This window comes from Leptodactylus fuscus, chromosome 10 (assembly GCF_031893055.1).
Source record: "Leptodactylus fuscus isolate aLepFus1 chromosome 10, aLepFus1.hap2, whole genome shotgun sequence".
NCBI lineage: Eukaryota > Metazoa > Chordata > Amphibia > Anura > Leptodactylidae > Leptodactylus > Leptodactylus fuscus.
In genome coordinates, this window is record NC_134274.1 from 66,227,492 (window position 1) to 66,246,417 (window position 18,926).

Here is an 18,926-nt window from a genome sequence, read left to right on the forward strand (position 1 = left end):
CTATGTGGAATAATACTGTGTGCAGGGGTCATTATGGGACGTAATACTGTGTGCAGGGGCCACTATGGGGGATAATACTGTGTGCAGGGGCCACTATGGAGGATAGTACTGTGTGCAGGGGCCTTTATGGGACATAATACGGTGTACAGAGGTAACTATGGGGCATAATACTGTGTACAGGGGCCACTATGGGTCATAATATTGTGTGCAGGGGCCACTATGGGGCAGAATACTGAGTACAAGGTCCACTATGGGGAATAATACTATGTACAGGGGCCACTATGTGGAATAATACTGTGGTCAGGGGCCACTATGGGACATAATACTGTATGCAGAGGTCACTATGGAGTATTATACTGTGTGCAGGGGCCACTATGTGGAATAATACTGTGTGCAAGGGCCAATATGGGGCATAATACTGTGTACAGTGGCCAGTATGGGGAATTATACTGTGGTCACGGGCCACTATGGGACATAATACTGTATGCAGAGGTCACTATGGGGCATAATACTGTGTGCAGGGGCCACTATGGGACATAATACTGTGTGCAGAGGTCACTATGGGGCATAATATTGTGTGCAGGGGCCCTATGGGGCATAATTCTGTGTACAGGGGCCACTATGGGGCACAATACTGAGTACAAGGGCCACTGTTGGTCATAATAATGTGTGCAGGGGCCACTATGGGTCATAATACTGTGTGCAGGGGCCACTATGGGGAATAATACTGTGTGCAGGGGCCACTATGGGACATAATACTGTGTGCAGAGGTCACTATGGGGCATAATACTGTGTGCAGGGGCCACTATGGGACATAATACTGTGTGCAGAGGTCACTATGGGGCATAATATTGTGTGCAGGGGCCACTATGGGACATAATACTTTGTGCAGAGGTCACTATGGGGCATAATACTGTGTGCAGGGGCCACTATGGGACATAATACTGTGTGCAGAGGTCACTATGGGGCATAATACTGTGTGCAGGGGCCCCTATGGGTTATAATTCTGTGTACAGGGGCCACTATGGGGCACAATACTGAGTACAAGGGTCATTGTGGGGAATAATACTGTGTACAGGGGCCACTATGTGGAATGATACTGTGGTCAGCGGCCACTATGGGACATACTACTGTATGCAGAGGTCACTATGGGGCATAATACTGTGTACAGAGGCCACTATGGGACATAATACTGTATGCAGAGGTCACTATGGAGCATTATACTGTGTGCAGGGGCCACTATGTGGAATAATACTGTGTGCAGAGGCCACTATGGGATATAATACTGTGTGCAAGGGCCAATATGGGGCATAATACTGTGTACAGTGGCCAGTATGGGGAATTATACTGTGGTCACGGGCCACTATGGGAATAACACTGTATGCAGAGGTCACTATGGGGCATAATACTGTGTGCAGGGGCCACTATGGGACAAAATACTGTGTGCAGAGGTCACTATGGGGCATAATATTGTGTGCAGGGGCCCTATGGGGCATAATATTGTGTGCAGGGGCCACTATGGGTCATAATACTGTGTGCAGGGGCCACTATGGGGAATAATACTGTGTACAGGGGCCACTATGGGGAATAATACTGTGTGCAGGGGCCACTATGGGACATAATACTGTGTGCAGAGGTCACTATGGGGCATAATACTGTGTGCAGGGGCCACTATTTGGAATTATACTGTGTGCAGGGGCCACTATGGGACATAATACTGTGTGCAGGGGCCACTATGGAGGATAATACTGTGTGCAGGGGCCTTTATGGGACACAATACGGTGTGCAGAGGTAACTATGGGACATAATCCTATGTACAGGGGCTACTATGGGGCATAATACTGTGTACAGGGGTTACTATGGGACATAATACTGTGTGCAGGGGCCACTATGGGGCATAATACTGTGTGCAGAGGCCACTATGGGACATAGTACTGTGTGCAAGGGCCAATATGGGGCATAATACTGTGTACAGGGGCCACTATGGGGCATAATACTGTGTACAGGGGCCACTATGGGGCATAATACTGTGTGCAGGGGCCACTATGGGACATAATACTGTGGTCACGGGCCACTATGGGACATAATACTGTATGCAGAGGTCATTATGGGGCATAATACTGTGTGCAGGGGCCACTATGGGGAATAATACTGTGTACAGGGGCCACTATGGGGTATAATATTGTGTGCAGGGGCCACTATGGGGCACAATACTGAGTACAAGGTCCACTATGGGACATAATACTGTGTATAGGGGCCACTACGGGGAATAATACTGTATGCAGAGGTCACTATGCGGCATAATACTGTGTACAGGGGCCACTATGGGACATAATACTGTGTGAAAGGGCCAACATGGGGCATAATACTGTGTACAGGGGCCACTATTGGGCATAATACTGTGTGCAGGGGCCACTATGGGGGATAATACTGTGTACAGGAGCCACTATGGGACATAATATTGTGTGCAAGGGCCAATATGGGGAATAGTACTGTGTAGAGGGGCCACTATGGGACATAATACTGTGTACAGGGGCCACTGTGGGGAATAATACTGTGTACATGGGCCACTATGGGGAATAATACTATATGCAGGGGCCACTATGGGGAACAATACTGTGGTCAGGGGCCACAATGGGACAGAATACTGTATGCAGAGGTCACTATGGGGCCTAATACTGTGTACAGGGGCCACTATGGGACATAATACTGTATGCAGAGGTCACTATGGAGCATTATACTGTGTGCAGGGGCCACTATGTGGAATAATACTGTGTGCAGGGGTCATTATGGGACGTAATACTGTGTGCAGGGGCCACTATGGGGGATAATACTGTGTGCAGGGGCCACTATGGAGGATAGTACTGTGTGCAGGGGCCTTTATGGGACATAATACGGTGTACAGAGGTAACTATGGGGCATAATACTGTGTACAGGGGCCACTATGGGTCATAATATTGTGTGCAGGGGCCACTATGGGGCAGAATACTGAGTACAAGGTCCACTATGGGGAATAATACTATGTAGAGGGGCCACTATGTGGAATAATACTGTGGTCAGGGGCCACTATGGGACATAATACTGTATGCAGAGGTCACTATGGGGCATAATACTGTGTACAGGGGCCACTATGGGACATAATACTGTATGCAGAGGTCACTATGGAGTATTATACTGTGTGCAGGGGCCACTATGTGGAATAATTCTGTGTGCAAGGGCCAATATGGGGCATAATACTGTGTACAGTGGCCAGTATGGGGAATTATACTGTGGTCACGGGCCACTATGGGACATAATACTGTATGCAGAGGTCACTATGGGGCATAATACTGTGTGCAGGGGCCACTATGGGACATAATACTGTATGCAGAGGTCACTATGGGGCATAATACTGTGTGCAGGGGCCCTATGGGGCATAATACTGTGTGCAGGGGCCACTATGGGTCATAATACTGTGTGCAGGGGCCACTATGGGGAATAATACTGTGTACAGGGGCCACTATGGGGAATAATACTGTGTACAGGGGCCACTATGGGGCATAATACTGTGTGCAGGGGCCACTATGGGACATAATACTTTGTGCAGAGGTCACTATGGGGCATAATACTGTGTGCAGGGGCCACTATGGGACATAATACTGTGTGCAGAGGTCACTATGGGGCATAATACTGTGTGCAGGGGCCCCTATGGGTTATAATTCTGTGTACAGGGGCCACTATGGGGCACAATACTGAGTACAAGGGTCATTGTGGGGAATAATACTGTGTACAGGGGCCACTATGTGGAATGATACTGTGGTCAGCGGCCACTATGGGACATACTACTGTATGCAGAGGTCACTATGGGGCATAATACTGTGTACAGAGGCCACTATGGGACATAATACTGTATGCAGAGGTCACTATGGAGCATTATACTGTGTGCAGGGGCCACTATGTGGAATAATACTGTGTGCAGAGGCCACTATGGGATATAATACTGTGTGCAAGGGCCAATATGGGGCATAATACTGTGTACAGTGGCCAGTATGGGGAATTATACTGTGGTCACGGGCCACTATGGGAATAACACTGTATGCAGAGGTCACTATGGGGCATAATACTGTGTGCAGGGGCCACTATGGGACAAAATACTGTGTGCAGAGGTCACTATGGGGCATAATATTGTGTGCAGGGGCCCTATGGGGCATAATATTGTGTGCAGGGGCCACTATGGGTCATAATACTGTGTGCAGGGGCCACTATGGGGAATAATACTGTGTACAGGGGCCACTATGGGGAATAATACTGTGTGCAGGGGCCACTATGGGACATAAAACTGTGTGCAGAGGTCACTATGGGGCATAATACTGTGTGCAGGGGCCACTATGGGACATAATACTGTGTGCAGAGGTCACTATGGGGCGTAATACTGTGTACAGGGGCCACTATAGGGGATAATACTGTGTACAGGGGCCACTATGGGGCATAATACTGTGTGCAGGGACCACTATGGGACATATTACTGTGTACAGGGGCCACTATGGGGCATAATACTGTGTACAGGGGCCACTATGGGGGATAATACTGTGTACAGGGGCCACTATGGGGCATAATACTGTGTTCAGGGTCCACTATGGGGCATAATACTGTGCACAGGGGTTACTATGGGACATAATACTATGTGCAGGGGCCACTATGGGGCATAATACTGTGTACAGGGGCCACTATGGGACATAATACTGTGTGCAGGGGCCACTATGGGGCATAATACTGTGTACAGGGGCCACTATGGGACATAATACTGTGTGCAGGGGTTACTATGGGACATAATACTATATGCAGGGGTCACTATGGGGCATAATGCTGTGTACAGGGGCCACTATGGGACATAATACTGTGTACAGGGGTTACTATGGGACATAATACTGTGTGCAGGGGCCACTATGGGGGATAATACTGTGTACAGGGGCCACTATGGGGCATAATACTGTGCACAGGGGTTACTATGGGACATAATACTATGTGCAGGGGCCACTATGGGGCATAATACTGTGTACAGGGGCCACTATGGGACATAATACTGTGTACAGGTGTTACTATGGGACATAATACTGTGTGCAGGGGCCACTATGGGGCATAATACTGTGTACAGGGGCCACTATGGGTCATAATATTGTGTGCAGGGGCCACTATGGGACATAATACTGTGTGCAGAGGTCACTATGGGGCATAATACTGTGTGCAGGGGCCACTATGGGGCATAATACTGTGTACAGGGGCCACTATGCGGCATAATACTGTGTACAGGGGCCACTATGGGACATAATACTGTGTACAGGTGTTACTATGGGACATAATACTGTGTGCAGGGGCCACTATGGGGCATAATACTGTGTGCAGGGGCCACTATGGGGGATAATACTGTGTGCAGGGGCCTTTAAGGGACATAATACGGTGTGCAGAGGTAACTATGGGGCATAATACTGTGTACAGGGACCACTATGGGTCATAATATTGTGTGCAGGGGCCACTATGGGGCACAATACTGAGTACAAGGTCCACTGTGGGTCATAATAATGTGTGCACGGGCCACTGTGGGTCATAATACTGTGTGCAGGGGCCACTATGAGGAATAATACTGTGTACAGGGGCCACTATGGGATATAATACTGTGTGCAGAGGTCACTATGGGGCATAATACTGTGTGCAGGGGCCCCTATGGGTTATAATTCTGTGTACAGGGGCCACTATGGGGCACAATACTGAGTACAAGGGTCACTGTGGGGCATAATACTGTGTGCAGGGACCACTATGGGACATATTACTGTGTACAGGGGCCACTATGGGACATATTACTGTGTACAGGGGCCACTATGGGGCATAATACTGTGTACAGGGGCCACTATGGGGGATAATACTGTGTACAGGGGCCACTATGGGGCATAATACTGTGTGCAGGGTCCACTATGGGGCATAATACTGTGCACAGGGGTTACTATGGGACATAATACTATGTGCAGGGGCCACTATGAGGCATAATACTGTGTACAGGGGCCACTATGGGACATAATACTGTGTACAGGGGTTACTATGGGACATAATACTGTGTGCAGGGGCCACTATGGGGCATAATACTGTGTACAGGGGCCACTATGGGACATAATACTGTGTACAGGTGTTACTATGGGACATAATACTGTGTGCAGGGGCCACTATGGGGCATAATACTGTGTGCAGGGGCCACTATGGGGGATAATACTGTGTGCAGGGGCCTTTATGTGACATAATATGGTGTGCAGAGCTAACTATGGGGCATAATACTGTGTACAGGGGCCACTATGGGCCATAATATTGTGTGCAGGGGCCACTATGGGACATAATACTGTGTGCAGAGGTCACTATGGGGCATAATACTGTGTGCAGGGGCCACTATGGTGCATAATACTGTGCACAGGGGTTACTATGGGACATAATACTATGTGCAGGGGCCACTATGGGGCATAATACTGTGTACAGGGGCCATTATGGGACATAATACTGTGTACAGGGGTTACTATGGGACATAATACTGTGTACAGGTGTTACTGTGGGACATAATACTGTGTTCAGGGGCCACTATGGGGCATAATACTGTGTGCAGGGGCCACTATGGGGCATAATACTGTGTGCAGGGGCCACTATGGGACATAATACTGTGTGCAGGGGCCACTATGGGACATAATACTGTGTGCAAGGGCCAATATGGGGCATAATTCTGTGTACAGGGGCCACTATGGGGCATAATACTGTGTGCAGGGCCCACTAAGGGATATAATACTGTGTGCTGGGGCCACTGTGGGGCAGAATACTGAGTACAAGGTCCACTATGGGGAATAATACTGTGTACAGGGCTCACTATGGGTCATAATATTGTCTGCAGGGTCCAATATGGGGCAGAATACTGAGTACAAGTTCCACTATGGGGAATAATACTGTGTACAGGGGTCACTATGGGGAATAATACTATATGCAGGGGCCACTATGGGGAACAATACTGTGTACAGGGGCCACTATGGGACATAATACTGTATGCAGAGGTTACTATGGAGCATTATACTGTGTGCAGGGGCCACTATGTGGAATAATACTGTGTGCAGGGGTCACTATGGGACGTAATACTGTGTGCAGGGGCCACTATGGGGGATAATTCTGTGTGCAGGGGCCACTATGGGGGATAATACTGTGTGCAGGGGCCTTTATGGGACATAATACGGTGTGCAGAGGTAACTATGGGGCATAATACTGTGTACAGGGGCCACTATGGGTCATAATATTGTGTGCAGGGGCCACTATGGGGCAGAATACTGAGTACAAGGTCCACTATGGGGAGTAATACTGTGTACAGGGGCCACTATGTGGAATAATACTGTGGTCAGGGGCCACTATGGGACATAATACTGTATGCAGAGGTCACTATGGGGCATAATACTGTGTACAGGGGCCACTATGGGACATAATACTGTATACAGAGGTCACTATGGAGCATTATACTGTGTGCAGGGGCCACTACGTGGAATAATACTGTGTGCAGAGGCCACTATGGGACATAATACTGTGTGCAAGGGCCAATATGGGGCATAATACTGTGTACAGGGGCCAGTATGGGGCATAATACTGTGTGCAGGGGCCACTATGGGGGATAATTCTGTGTACAGGGGCCACTATGGGGCATAATACTGTGTGCAGGGGCCACTATGGGACATAATACTGTGTACAGGGGCCACTATGGGACATAATACTGTGTACAGGGGCCACTATGGGACATAATACCGTGTGCAAGGGCCAATATGGGGCATAATACTGTGTACAGGTGCCACTATGGGACATAATACTGTGTGCTGGGGCCACTTTGAGGAATAATACTGTATACAGGGGCCACTATGGGGAATAATACTGTGTACAAGGCCCACTATGGGAAATAATACTGTGTGCAGAGGTCACTATGGGGAATTATACTGTGTACAGGGGTCAATATGGGGCATAATACTGTGTGCAGGGGTCACTATGGAGCATAATACTGTGTGCAGGGGCCACTATGGGGTATAATACTGTGTACAGGTGCCACTATGGGTTATAATATTGTGTGCAGGGGCCACTATGGGGAATAATACTGTGTACAGGGGCGACTATGGGGCATAATTCTGTGTACAGGGGCCACTATGGGTCATAATATTGTGTGCAGGGGCCACTATGGGGCACAATACTGAATACAAGGTCCACTATGGGACATAATACTGTGTACAGGCAGGGCCGCCGATAGGCCAGTATTACCGCTACTGGCGTCAGGGGCCCGGCCAAATTGAAAAATGGGGGGGGGCCCGGTTTTGGCCGGCCCCTTGGCGCCCGCAGCAGCAATTGTGCCGTGGGCCGGCGTCACTGTAGTATAGTCGGGCAAGTGTCGGGGCCCACAGAGCCTCTTGGGGCCCCCCGGCACTTGCCTGTCCCGATTTCAGCTCATCGGCGTCCATCGGATGCCGATTAGCTGAATACACAGGCGATTAAAGCAGGAGCTCAGCTCCTGCTTTAATGCTGCGCCCGGCTTCGGCGTGTGTAGGCGCGATGTGATGACGTCACATCACGCTTCCACCTGTCAGTGGAGTGAGAGGAGCGTCAGAGAGAGGAGCGGCGAGGGAGCGATGGAAGGAAGGGTGAGTGTAAATAAGTGTTTGTTTTGTGTTTAACATAATGAAGGGGGCCCATGAAACTGGGGGGCAAATGAAGGGGAGGGGGGGAACGGCATGACTCTGTGGAAGATGAAGGGGGTGGGGTGAGAATGGCATGACACTGGGGCAGATGAAGGGGGGGAGAATGACATTACACTGGGGCAGATAAGGGGGGGAGAATGGCATTACACTGGGGCAGATGAAAGGGGGAGAATGGCATTACACTGGGGCAGATTAGGGGGGGGAGAATAGCATTACACTGGGGCAGATGGGGGGGGGAGAGAATGGCATGGACACTGGGGCAGATGAGGGGGGCAATGGCATGACACTGGGGCAGATGAAGGGGGGAATGACATGACACTGGGGCAGATGAGGGGGGGAACGGCATGACACTGGGGCAGAGATGAGGGGACATGAAACTGGGCAGTTGAAAGGGGGAGAACAGCATGAAACTGGGGACAGAGATGGAGAGGGAGACATGAAACTAGGGGCAGATGAAGGGTGTATATGAAACTGGGGGAGAGATGGAGGGGAGGCATATAATTTACAGGTGACTGTAGGAGGCCACTATGGGACATAATACTGTGTGCAGAGGTCACTATGGCCAACTAGTGGCCAACTATTAATGTTGTATTGTTTTGTATTAATGTGTTAATTGTATACGTCTAATGAAAAAGGTAAAAACTAAAAAAAAAAAAAAAAAAAAGATACCAGTTATATATAATGTAACGTCTATTGTACTTTACACAAATGTCTACTGCTTTATAGCAGTAAAATATTCTCTTCCCACACAGACAGTTCTTCTCTATACATTTACTGAAATACAGCCAAGAAAGTTTGAAAAACAAACCTAATAAATATTAATAAATATTTGATCCTGAGGGTTTTAGCAATGTGTATATTTCCCTATGGGACAATGTCTCCTTTTACCTATGTTCTTTATAAATACAGGTGTGGGATACGAGGATTTTCTCAGAAGAAATTTTCCCATCAGCCTTCTAAAGAAAGACAGTAACAATGTCCAGATAAACATAGAAGAATGAAATATACTTTGTTACATTCAGCAGGTAAGATGTAGTACAAGCCATGTAAATGGTTACTGATGTTACTTACATAGCTCAGATCAGCCAGAGGGAAAGTACACTCTTCTATTACTGGATGAACTGTCGCTCACAAGCTCATTACATATGTGTTTGCTTCATGTTCCGTGTGGACACCGCACGGAAAGTACACGGACTCCATTATAATCTATGGGGTCCATGTGCTTTCACTGCTCACTGCTTACTAATGCTTTCAATAGTCTGTTCGGGGGTCACCATGCAGACTCCCCAAATGGATTACTGAATGCAGATGTGAACCAGGCCTGAGTGTATAGGTATATAGTGTGTGCAATCCCATCCACACATTGCAGAAAAATCGGTCTCACAGTCTCATTTCTGGAAATTCTTTACCTAACTAGTCTCAGCGATCACATGAGGTGCAGGACTCCCAGTAAGGAGGCGCCAGCACGAGACCGAATGGACACTGGCAGAGGATAACGGAACGCCGGGGACAGGTGAGTATGCTTTTTTATTTATTTGGTTTTCATTTTACACTTCCCACCCAGGACATGAGTTGCTCCAATTCCTGGACAACCACTATAAGGGCTCGTTCACTCGAGGAAAGTTGGCAGCGGATTTTGAGGTGGAATCCGCCTCAAAATCCGCTGCAAAAAATGACTCCCAATGACTTCAATGGGGGCTGCTCGCTTCTTTTTTCCGCTAGCTACTAGCGGAAAAAAGAAGCGAGCTGCCCTATCTTGCCGCAGATTCCGCAGCTGAATCAGTCTCAGCATCTGCGGCGCGAGGCTCCGGCCCATTCATTTGGGCCTAATCCGGAGCGGAATGCCACAACGGGATGCCTGGCATCTGCGACAGAATGTTCACACGCAGAGTTCATGTATCTCCGTGTGAACTAGCCCTAAAGGATTTATTCATCGTTCTAATATTGATGGTCTGTCCTTAGGATAAGCCATCAATATTACATCTGCGATGATACAACAGCCAGGACCTCTGCAGATCAGCCTTTTCCAGGACACTGCAGCTAAAGGGAATAGTAGCATTTCTAGGAGCCGCGCTGTTCACTTGCCATACAAGGTGTAGCAATGCATTTAGGTAGTGCACATGGTATAATGGGTGAGCAGCATGGCTCCCGATATGTTATTACCTTTAGCCGTCGTGTTTTGGTACCGCTGATCTGCAGGGTCCTGGCGGTGGGCCCCTAGAAACAATTCCACTGGTGGGCCCTAGACACCCCAGTCCGACCCTGTCCATATCCACACAGTTATTTCTATTCGGAGGTTCAGCGACCACGGAGAGTTACTTATTAGCAGCCATGGCGTATGATCGGTTGGTAGCGATAAGCCATCCTTTGCTGTACGGAAGCACTATGTCTAATGCAGTATGTAGGTGATTGGTGCTCAGTGCCTATTTTGCAGGATTTGGGAACTCTTTAATCCATATCGGTTTTATCTTTTCATTAAAATATTGGAAAGCCAATGTCATTGACCATTTCTACTGTGATATTCCACCGCTCTTCAAATTAACATGTTCTGATACGTTTCTAAACTGGGTGGTCATCTTACTATTTGGAGGACTGACTTCTGTCATTTGCCTGTTCACCATTATATTCTCCTATACAAATATTCTGCCAACTATTTTAGGGATTAATTCCTGAAAAGGAAGAAGTAAAGCCCTTTCCACTTGTACATCTCACCTGCTCTGTGTCTTTATATTCTACAGCACCCTGATGTTGACATATCTCAAACCTCCTTCAGAACATTTGCAAATGAATGATAAACTAATCTCAGTTTTCTACACAGTGGTCATTCCCACAATAAACCCAGTCATTTACAGTTTACGCAATGCAGATATAATAATAGCATTGAGAAAGGTTTTTAATATGTATTTTAGATCAAAATTTGCTTAGATCAAGGTTAAGACTATGTAAAAAAAAAGAAATAATGCATTTCCCATTCCCTCTTAGCTTTGGCTCTAAAAAGCGCAGCAAACTCTGCAACAAAAACAGCAGCAAAATGACCGCAGCAAAATGGAAATGGCGCAATTTGGCTGTGGCAGAAATGACGCGGGAGAAATCACGGCGTTGTACAGTACTTGCAAAGTGAATGAGATTCATGCGAATCCCATGCCCACTTTGTGGAAAAAATCACAGCGCAGACACTCTGCAATTTCCAAAACCGTTGCGGTTTTGAAAATCGCAGCATGTCAATTATATCTACGGAAACAAATTTCCCATAGATATAATTGTAACAGAAAGTCCACGGAGCAAAACTCTGTGAACTTTCTGTTCAAAGCGCTGTGGGAAGAACCGCAATGCATTCACACTGCGGTAGTTCCTGCAGCGCTTTAGCACGGCGGTTCTGGCCCATGGGGCCTAAGCCTGAGGCCAAGGCCTCATGTAGTGGGAACACAGCTTTTTTTCTTGCAGATTTTGGTCCGGTTTTTTGAGCCAAAGCCAAAAATGGCTACTAAAGGGAAATATATAGGAAGTTCTTATACTTCTCCCTTTTGCTGAATCTACTCTGGCTTTGTCTTAAAAAAATGCAACAAAAAAACTGTGTTTCTGCAACATGAGGCTTTAGCCTAAAGCTAGTTTCACACCATGTACTATGGTAACATTTATAAGTTCTGGCTTGGCAGCATCAAAAATCCCTATTATACTTTCAATTCTTGTAAATAGACCTTCATTTATGATGGGGCTCATATCCATATTGTGCAAAGCCATTGTATATGACACAATTAAAGGAGTAATCGGGTATTTTCATATTAATGATCTATCCTTAGAATAGGTTGCCAATATCAGATAGATGGGGGTCTAACACCTGAGGCCCCCACTGATCAGCTGATACGGGAAGCCACCACTGCAAGAACTATACAGTGGACAGAGCTGGTAGCAAATGGCTCCATCCTCAGTTCAGTGGCAGTTCTAGTCACTGAAATATCAGGTCCTATTCACTTGAATCAAAGCTAGCCTACAATTAGCAAGAACTGTCACTAAACAGTGGATGGAGCCATTTGCCCCAACTGATATGGAGAGCCTCAGCTCAGAAACTATACATTGGAGACAGCTTGAACTAAACGTCTCTGTCCACTGTGCAGTGGCAATGCTAGTTACTGCATATCAGCTCTTATTCATTTGAATGGGAACTGAGCTACAGTAGACAGGAACAGCCACTAAACAGTGGGTCGAGCCATTTGCTCCCAGTTTCGACCACTGTATTGTTCCAGCATTGGCAACTCCCCATATGAGATGATTGGTCAGGTGCCTGATGGCAGCATCCAAATGATCTAATATATTATGACCTATCCTAGGTAAAATAATAAGTATATGAGTGTCTCCCTTGCCTCAGTGAAATAAATATGAACTCTCAACTGAGCCAAGCATGACTGCTGTGAGAGAGTGAAGGGTGTAGTCTGGGAAGACAAGTATATTCCAGCCAGGCACCTAAAGGGTGTGTGGTGAGACCCACACCAGGGAGGTCAAAGCCTGATAATAGTCTCAGTGTGAAGACTAACAGGGTGACACCACACTGACAGAGGTGACCTGTCCAGACTGGACCTCCAAAGCAGGTACTGTGCCACCCATTGTTGTTGCCAAGGTGGGAGACAAGTACCCAGTCTCCTGTATAGTCAGGGAAAAGTTTCCTTACGTTTAAGTTAGTCTCTCAGCCGAGAAGGGTTTTGCTTTGTTTATTCTGTGCCTTTGCAGAGGCAGTGTATGCGCTACAGGGAATAAAGCCTAAACTTGTGTGCAATCCAGTGTCTGTGTCCCTGTTTCCTGCACTGCTACAAGCATCTACCTGAGCGGTTCCCCACACGGTGTATAGGCAGACTGAGGGAACTAGTTATCGTTGGCCAACAGCTAGCTTGGATGCATGTCCAGCATTTGTTGTATTGATAACACAGGTTAGTCTGCAATTGTCTTTGCTATGGGTATTCTCTCACCCACCCCTGGAAGAAGGCTAAGCGTTGACACGTGTGTTGTGGCTGGTGTCAGTGGACTAGAGGCCACAGAGTACTGTGCTGCACTACAACATGGGTATGTAACATCCTCTATTTTGGGGGTTACAGTATACTATTTAACCTATACTCGCTGTTATACGTTTATATTACTAATCACAGCATCAGATTAAGTATAGCTATATTACCCCTTCTCTTCTTGTATAGTGTGTGCAGCTATGTTGGTCTCAGTTATACTGACATATCTGACATAAGTATCTAAGATGTGATTTTTATATTACCTTTTATTATTTAGATCTCTTTGAGGGAGTCTCCGTCCTTATCTTTCTGATACCTGTATTGATACTGTTGTATTTGTCTAATCCTTTTTGTATTAATATGTCCTTTTAATATTATATTTGTAATAAAAATTATTTTTTATTATTTTGAGTGTTTTCTTGCCCTTTTTCTTTCTTCTATTGCATTATTTGTATTGGTAAGAGCATGCTTTAATATACAGGGCCTTTGTTGGGGATAACACTTTGTTATGTAAGAGATGGGGGATAGCTCTCTCTTCCCTCAATGTACTATGGTGTGTTGTTTATCTCTCTGATAGTGCAGGGTTCTTCCAAAAAAATATAATGCACAAAGTCATATTTTATGAACCATCTACAGTTAACAATAGCTCTTGGCCAGGGGTGCCCAATACGTCGATCGCGATCTACTGGTAGATCGCAAAGGACGTATGGGTCGATCTCGGGATGCAGGGATCCCCGGTGTCTGCTTGTTCACAGTGCCGGCTGAAAGTCATCTACGGACACTGGCAGGCTGGGGCTGCCACAGCCCCAGCCTGCCAGTGTCCAGAGATAACTCTCAGCCTGCGCTGTGAACAAGGAGACAGCTGGGATCCCTGGGCTGCCACAGAACGCCGCTGTCTCCTGCTCTCACGATCCGCCTGGCCCTGCCCACATGCCCGGCCCCGCCCACAGATACGCCCGGCCCCACCCACAAGCCCGCCCGGTCCCGTACATAGGCCCGCCCTAGTAGATCTTTTGCCTTGGTCAGAAAATAAAGTAGCTCACACGCTGAAAACGTGTGAGCACCCCTGCTCTTGGCTATTACTGGTGGATTACAATACACTAGAAGAATTGGCGCACTATTGCAAGACCTGAGTTCAATGACAAGCCCGTTTTTCTCAAGAAACTAGATGAAACGTTGTCTGCCCTTGATCTATAGGAAAAATGATTTGTAACTCAAAACTTTATAAAAGCCCATCCACAGGATAGGTCATCAGTATGTGATCTGTGGTGTTCTGACACCCTGACCCCACACGGATTTAGGTGTCGGACCTCCACAGATCACATACTGATGACTTTTCCACTCCGGATTAGGCTCAAATGAATGGGCATAGTCCGGAGGGTGCTGTCGCGAGGCGGATGTCGCTGCTGAATCAGCCGCGGAATCCGCCTGAAGAAAGGGCAGCTTGTTTCTTTTTTCCGCTAGCGGGAACAAACCACTAGCCGAAAAAAGAACGCTAGTGGTCTACATAGACCTCTATTTTGAGGGGGCGGATTTTGAGATGAATTCCGCCCCTCTTGCGCTGTGTAAAAGAGCCCTTAGATTGAGCCCACCATTGTACAATTTTCAATATTAGCACTGCAGCCTTTCTCTGCTGGAGTCCTGGGTTTAAATCCTGCCAAGGACAACATCTGTAAGGAGTTTGTATGTTCTCACCGTGTTTGCCTGGATTTTCTCCCACACTCCTAAGACATACTCATAGGGAATGTATATTGTGAGTCCTATATGGGACAGTGACTGTCAATGTCTGAAAAGCGCCACGGGATACAATGGCACCATACAAGTGAGCATAATAAATAAATAAGTACCTTCTATATTAATTCCTCGTTATTCTAGATCTCTGCTTACCATCTTTCCTTCTGCCTACTTTCAATGGATAAAACTCAGTCCATGGTCAAGTGATGAACACACAAGTGCACGGCTTAATACAGATGTCTGATACTGTGCTGTGACTTTAACAAGCTGCGAATTCTGTGCCGAATTCTCCATTGGAGACTCTATCGCATCATCCACCTGAAAATCGACAGAGGAAAATGTCCTGCATAATGGATTTTTTCGTCCGCTGGTTTCAGTTTTGTCAATGGAGTCCGTTGGACTGTGTATGTTGTCACTACTTTGGCAGTCCACCTCTCCTTTGTTCTGATCCTCTAGTGTGAACCTAGGCTAAGCAGAATGAATGGCAGCAAGTGGAGAACTAGAAAACTATGACAAATCGATACAAAATGCATTAAGGAACGTTGTATAACTTTTTATTATACAAACAATAATATTTGTCTCTCAATATTTGTCTGAAACTGGACAACCCCTTTAATTATATTATACAATTATTAATATTGTATAATTAGATGTATGGCTTGTTACATATTTACTTCTATAGGAATTCAGTCTCTGGCATTTAATGAATTAGAGGCTCTTTACTGACTCACCATCAGCCATTTACAGAGGAGTTGGAGCAGGAGTCAGAGTGGGGCGGTGGAAAAATAGAAGCACAAAAAATTGTAAAACATCCAGCGTACCATATATAAAATATAACTTTTACTTCATATCTAGATAAAAAACATCCACGTGACAAGGATCCAAGAAAGGGGATAAAAACTGGTACTTAGCTTACGCGTTTTGGGAAGCCATAATCAGTCTCTTACACACAGCTTGTAGGGGAACAATTGGATACATTTAAAAATCCATTAAAATGCACTCCAGGCATAAACACTAAGGAACCTACCTCACAGGCCAGTCAGATAATAAAAGGGAGGACATCAGCTCTACAAACATCAGTAAGATGCAATAGTAATGGTGGCGAATTCTTCCTTCTGTCACACAAATACTGACCGTAGTAAAACGAAACGAAGGTACAACAACATTTGCCACAGAAATTACCCGGCAAACCCTGTTATAGCCTATGGGGTCCGCTGTTTTAGTGGTCTACATATCCTTACTCAGGTTCCCTGGCAGACCTGGATGACGTAGACCCGTGTACAGATGTGAACCTAGCCTTACTGACAACTCAATCAAATGTTGTCATGACTGGCATTCAGTCCTGGATTCTGGGTTTTGTTCCGCGGTCTCGGTCGGCAGCAGGTACGTCCAAGATTCAACTCTTCTGCAGCAAAAATGTACGGCCCCTAAATATTATATGGCCAGTGGCACTCAGTATCTGTTGTCGTGGACGGTCATGTATCAGTAACTTATTCAATCCTAGTTGGGGAGGGTATAGCACACCTCAGGGTTACGGACACCATGCATTTATGAGGGGGAAAAAGAGATTGGGTACAGACACTGGAATCTTGAATCTTCCCACTCTACCCCTAGATAGGCAGTAATGGCGCCCGTGTGTGTACACTGCTAAACACCTCCCACACTGAAACCATTGGGTGCTGATTAGTACAGGTATGGTGTTGGTGGTCTAAAACAGGGGAAGAGAAGCTATGGCAGAGCAGCAAGTTTAACACAGGGTTAATAAATAGGTATTCACTAATATTTGGTATTCCCTAATGCATTGCTTGTTCATATAATGTTAGGGTGACTCTAGGAGCATCATACAGTGCGTGGGTACAAAATAACATGGGTGAGAATGGGCGGAGTCAACCTAGAAGTGCGGGGAGCTAAATTTGCTGTGGCCGGCATAGCAGACCACACATTGTGTCCCTCTTTCTGTCCTTGGAAAGTTGGTTGGTAGGTATGTGTGTATGTATATATATATATATGTGTGTGTGTGTATACTGTATACATGTACATAAACACACGTCATTATACACAGTACATATCTCACATGTTATACATAATACTTACATGATAAATGTCTATATACACCTACATTACATATACATATATACACACAGCTAGTAAAGCTATCCACATGCACAGCCATGAATACACATCCAGTACCTTATATGATGGGTGTGTTGGGGCAGGCAGTCTCCTGTATCTGCATTCACAATCCCTCTGCCCAGGTCAGGACTAGAGGACAGTTCTATTGGTGACACAACACACAGCACAGACAGGAGTAGAGAGCAGCTCCTCTCCCTGCCGCCTGAGCCCCCACACTGCTGTCCTGTGAGCCCCGCGCGGGGAGGAGCTGCGGAGGTCACGTGACTAGACACGTCACTGCCTGCTTACGCGTTGGAACGATGAAGCTCAGGATACCCTGAGCCAACGGAAAGTGCGGGTGCCGGTAAGTGCAACGGTCCGAGGAGAAGCCACAGAGGAGAAGCGGAGCGGCCCGCAGCCGAATAGCTGAAGGAAGAGCCTCAGCTGGGGGGAGAGCAGGAGGAGGAGCTACAGCCAGAAGTCCATCCCAATAGAGGAGGAGCTACAGCTACAAGGTGAGCGGGCGGGAGCAGATAGGAGCAGCCACAGCCAGTATAAAATACTCATAGGCAGCAGCGCCACCTAGTGGGCATAGGGGAGAATTGTAGTTTTGCTCCAGTAGATTTATGAACACTGTTGACCAAAGGAAGCTTCATGTTTCAGCAGTAAAATGTGAAATATAACAAGTGCTATGATCAGTTGCTTCGGCAACAAAGACACTTCCTCATTTATACGTTTATTAAAATTGTCCCCATTGGGTTTTTGGCAGTTTCCCCCCTTCTGGTCCCCTCCCTCCACCAGTGACAGACACTCCTGACAGTAACATGACAGGACTTATGTTGGTCATACGCATCCATGGAAAAGAAACATTGTTAGGAAATACAAACCATAGGAGATTTTATTTGCTTCTTTAGATTATTGCAATTTGTGTCCTGTTATTTTATGCGGTACTTTTCCGTTATCGGGCCAGCATCGTAGTTCAGCACCAGCATCGGGACAGCAGTCCAGCATCGGGAATTACATCCGAGGACTGCTGGCCCGATGCTGGCCCGATGCTTGTGCCCTGTCTCTAGTACTCAGTACAGCGATGCCCCCATCCTCCCAGTGCTACCCCCCAGCTCTCCTCACATCTGCTCCGTACCCTCCCCGCCACACGACTAGGCCTCACCTCGGCGCTCTCAGTCTGTCCATTCACGTTCAGGAGGAAGATGCTCGCACTGGAAGCCATGGCCAGTACCGAGACCGGAGACCAGAAGGAAACACACTGGGGCTCAATACAGGCCCTGAAAGGGATGCACTGACCATAGTAACGGGGCGCTACGGCGAGCCGGAGGGACAAACTTCTTGCACCGTCCGGCGA